This window comes from Berghia stephanieae, chromosome 10 (genome assembly GCF_034508935.2).
Source record: "Berghia stephanieae isolate SIO BIC M18660-M18661 chromosome 10, UCSD_Bste_1.3, whole genome shotgun sequence".
NCBI lineage: Eukaryota > Metazoa > Mollusca > Gastropoda > Nudibranchia > Aeolidiidae > Berghia > Berghia stephanieae.
Window position 1 is genome coordinate 20,523,072 of NC_088369.1, and position 5,000 is coordinate 20,528,071.

At 38.0% G+C, this 5,000-nt stretch overlaps 1 long non-coding RNA gene across 1 annotated transcript in view; it reads right to left on the bottom strand.

Annotated features, from left to right (window-relative positions):
• Positions 1 to 4,106: 4,106 nt before the first annotated feature.
• The window catches only part of LOC144980780 (uncharacterized), a 1,888-nt gene continuing 994 nt past the window's right edge, over positions 4,107 to 5,000 (bottom strand). Inside the window, exons 1-2 of the long non-coding RNA XR_013646956.1 lie at positions 4,976 to 5,000; positions 4,107 to 4,937 (exon numbers count right to left, since the gene is read on the bottom strand). The exon at positions 4,976 to 5,000 is cut by the window's right edge and continues 994 nt beyond it. This is a non-coding gene — a long non-coding RNA (uncharacterized LOC144980780). The remainder of the gene's footprint in view (positions 4,938 to 4,975) is intronic.

A 5,000-nucleotide genomic window follows, 5' to 3' on the forward strand; every position in this document is an offset into this window, starting at 1 on the left:
TTCTTCTTCTTCTTCTTCTTCTTCTTCTTCTTCTTCTTCTTCTTCTTCTTCTTCTTCTTCTTCTTCTTCTTCTTCTTCTTCTTTCTTCTTCTTCTTCTTCTTCTTCTTCTTCTTCTTCTCTTCTTCTTCTTCTTCTTCTTCTTCTTCTTCTTCTTCTTCTTCTCTTCTTCTCTTCTTCTTCTCTTCTTCTTCTTCTTCTTCTTCTTCTTCTTCTTCTTCTTCTTCTTCTTCTTCTTCTTCTTCTTCTTCTTCTTCTTCTTCTTCTTCTTCTTCTTCTTACCATTGAGATTGTTGTGCTATAATACTAGATACCGTACTCTAGAAAAAAAAAACATATTTAGCCCCAGGTTTGAGATTTTTGCCAAGATGAGGGTCATTTAAATCGATCGATATTTGAAGGACGAGTTTTCTGGCCAAATTTTTTAATATGGGTTTTTTTCCAGAGTACGGCAGATGACTCTACAATAAATTTGATCTTTAAACCATTTACTTTGTGATGTTTGTTATTTGATCATGAATGACTTTGTTTACTTTGATCATATATATGGATATTTATATATATATATATATATATATATATCCTACAGAAGTGATCTTTTCGTTCCCATTTTCAAGGGACGTAACTTAAACACAATGAATTAACTAGAAAAAATACATTGGATTGCTTCCCTTTATCAAATCGAGAAACAGATTTTAGTATGAAGTTGACGTCACTCAGGTCTTTGTTATTATTTTTTGAAATCTGCGTTTATGAGTAATTCTCACTAAACTGTATTAACCAGATTATAATCGTTCAAGGTTACACAAGGTTTCTGTGTTGGTCCGTTATACTTCCAGATGGCAATGTTATGAGCTTCTTAGCCACGCGCATACTAAAATATCTATTGCCTGTCACAAGAACCCTCAAGGACTGGCAGTTTGACGTCATGTTTTAGTTTTGTGTAGCGTCTCGTGAGTTGTCGTTAGTAGAGCTCAAGGAAATAAGTTATTTCATTGGTTGAACTATTGAATACAACTCACGATTTGTTTTCTTTTGTGGCAAAAGACTGGCATTTTGACGTCATGTTTTGGTCAGTGTCAGGCCATAACTTTACGATACGATGGCTACGCTCTCTCCCAAAGAAGTGATCTTTCGTTCCCATTTTCAAGGGACGTAACTTAAACACAATGAATTAACTAGAAAAAATACATTGGATTGCTTCCCTTTAGGAAATCTAGAAACAGATTGTAGTATGGAGTTGACGTCACTCAGGTCTTTGTTATTATTTTTTGCAATCCGCGTTTAGGAGTAATTCTCACTAAACTGTATTAACCAGACTATAAACATTCATGTTACACATAGTTTTGTGTGTTGGTCCGTTATACTTCCGAATGACAATGTTGTGAGCTTCTTAGCCAAGCGCACACTATCGATAGAATGAATGCAGTTTATGTATGTCGGAGATTTGTTTTTGTTTTCAGACAGACATTTATTGCCTGATTTATTCTCATTTATCTCCTTGAATCAGATTATAATCTTTTAACGTTACACATACTTTTGAGTGTTGGCACAATTGATCAGTTGGGCATAACTTGTGAGTATTTTACTCAAACAAAAAAAGTTGAGCTTTTATACACCGCAATATCCACTAAACGTGCTCAACGCTTTTACAAAGGGTCCCTGACCAACAGCAACACGTAACATAAAGAACGAGACATGACGCCAATTAGGCGACAATACAATTTTTTTCCGACAGAGACAACGCTGTTAACGGTCAAGTACTCATTTTACATCTGATTATGGTGAGAAAATGTGAGTATAAAGAGTCTTTTCCAAGGATTCAACTCTACTCAGGATCCAATTGACACGACACCCTCCGCCTGGCTGAGAGAGAGAGAGAGAGCGAGAGAGAGAGAGAGAGAGAGAGAGAGAGAGAGAGAGAGAGAGAGAGAAGACAACGAGCGTCGCACAATCGACTGAACTATCCACTAGATCCACTGGATAGCTCAGTCGTTTGATGCTCTCTCTCTCTCTCTCTCTCTCTCTCTCTCTCTCTCTCTCTCTCTCTCTCTCTCTCTCTCTCTTTCTCTCTCTCAGCCAGGTGGAGGGTGTCGTGTCAATTGGATCCTGAGTTTGGCACTGACCCGTGACTTTTATTCTCTGTTTTCATCTGGCACTTCTCCAAACCCTATCTTTATCATCATTATATAAAGCATTTCTACGTATTTATTTATCGTACTGAATGCGCTTCACATTATTTTATCTATCCCCCCAGCAGGCCACATGGAACCATAATATTTTCATTTCATAGAGTACCAGCCACTTATTAGACGTCGTTTCTGTACTAACACTATTATCATACCCGTCACTGCGTATAGATAGTTCGAAGATGACGTCACTCAGGTCTTTGTTATTATTTATTTTATTTTTTTGCCATCCGCGTTTATGAGTAATGCTCACTGAACTGTATTAACCCGACTATAAAAGTTCATGGTTACACAGAGTTGTGTGTGTTGGTCCGTTGTACTTCCGGATGGCAATGTTATGAGCTTCTCAGCCAAGCGCATACTATCTATAGCCAGGTACTCATTCATACCCGAGTCGTTTGCGACATGTTGTGGACGGCGTTGATTGAAGAGCGTCCCTCTCGTGGTCTGGTCGTGGGTTCGAATCCTCATCGCCGCAAAGTTTCATTGTAAAAATTGAGCATTTATATAGCGCAATATCCACTAAAAAGTGCTCAAAGCGCTTTACAGGGGCGTCCTGGCCAACAGCAACACTTAACATGCAGGACGGGACATGACGCCTGTTAGGCGCGATATTACAATTTTTTTTCGGACAGAGACAACGCTGTTGACGACCAGGTATTCGTTTTACACCTGAGTACGGTGAGAGAAAGAGAGTAAAGAGTCTTTTCCAAGGACTCACTATGCGCCGAGCGAGGCTCGAACCCAGGACCTTCTGATCCGAAGGCGAGTGTCATACGACTAGACCACATAGACGCATTGTCTATTGTCCTCTGGCACTGTTCTACCCACGTCATATTTTGCATGTTCTATCCCAAGGAAACAACGCTGGAAACATACTTTTCCACGATCATTGTCACCCACTCGGCCACTGATCAAGTTTAACATTGCTTGAATTCTGTTACAAGTCGAGACGCCATGTACAACTGGAGCAACCCAGAGACACAGACACTTATATTATGACACAGTCAATGAATATAAATAGTATGCGCTTGGCTAATAAGCTCATAACATTGCCATCCGGAAGTATAACGGACCAACACACAAAACTATGTGTACCCATGAACATTTATAGTCTGGTTAATACAGTTCAGTGAGCATTACTCATAAACGCGGATGGCAAAAAACAATAACAAAGACCTGAGTGACGTCATCTTCGAACTATCTATAGATAGAATGCGCTTGGCCAAGGAGTTCGCAACAGTGCCATCCGGAAGTATAACGGACCAACACACAAACTCTGTGTAACCATGAACTTTTATAGTCTGGTTAATACAGTTTAGTGAAAACAACTCACAAACGCGGATGGCAAAAACAATAACAAAGGCCTGAGTGACGTCATCTGCATACTATCTATATGGTAAATCCTTTATCACAGATTCCGTCCCTTAGTTGTAACCAACACAGGAAATATTTTGAAGAGGACAGTACACATGTAAACACTTTCTTTTAGGGCTCGATGATTTCTACGAGTGAACAAAACTCACAAAATCACAACAAATCATTTTCAAAACAAGCCTTAACACCCAGACACTAGTCAGTCCCATGTTGACACGTGGCCTTCGTAAAGTTATGGCCTGATACTGACCAAAAAATGACGTCAAAATGCCAGTCTTTTGCCACAAAAGAAAACAAATCGTGAGTTGTATTCAATAGTTCAACCAATTAAATAACTTGTTTCCATGAGCTCTACTAACGACAACTCACTAGGCGGTGCAAAAACCAAATAATGACGTCAACCTGCCAGTCCTTTTGGATTTCGGTATCAGGCTAACGATGGCTCCGGTTGACAGGTCACTGTCATTTGTCTTTGTCCATAAACTACGGGCCTGAATTTGGTAGATAATGCATTCACTCAATATAACACAGGAAGTCAACAATTTTCCTTTTTTATATAAATATATCAATAATCATTTATTATTGTTCATCACAGTAGCATAGGACAGAAAGTAGATGGGAACAGTAAAAGCAAGAAATCAATTTTGACGCAAACTGACAAAACACTTCTGGTTTGGTTTTGTTTTGTTTTGTTTTTTTTGGGTTTTTTTGTTTGTTTGTTTGTTTGTTTTTGTTTTTTCTTTTGTTTTTTTTTTTGTTTTTTGTTTTTTTTTTGGGGGGGGGTGTTTGGGGGGGGGGGGGGTTAATTCTCGTCACAAACTTGTCTCTCCAATTGGATTTAATAGTCCGATATCACGTCGCCCAGCAACGGCGAGCAGCATGGTTCTAAACAAAAAAAATCGGTACTTTTTATTCTTCATGCTGGCTAGAACTTTTCATATGTAATGTGATCAGAATGTATAAAAGTCAAAACATAATCATATTTATAATGTGTTTCTCCTCTGGATACACTTTTATACTCGTCGGAGAAATATTTTATAAGGGCATCCGCCATTGTTCCGATAGTTTAGAAACAGTTGCTAAGTTACTATGCGTCATTACGAGGGAAGTGACGTCACGACTGTTGAAAGCTATTGACAATCCTCGTCAATTTCCCTTGTACTAAATTGATATTTTTGGACCAAATTGAAACATAGGTGTTTATCATATCAATATAATAAAATACGTTAATAGTGATGACGATGTGTAGCTAGTTCATTAATAAATAAATGAACACAAGAGTATTAACATTGGCATTAAGCAATAAATTAGAAACAGAGTAACATACATGCAATGCGAATGACGTAACAGTAATGTGTGTAAAATTCTGTGACCTGATACAATAATAAATATCTTTTTAAAATTCTGTGACCTGATACAATAATAAATATCTTTTT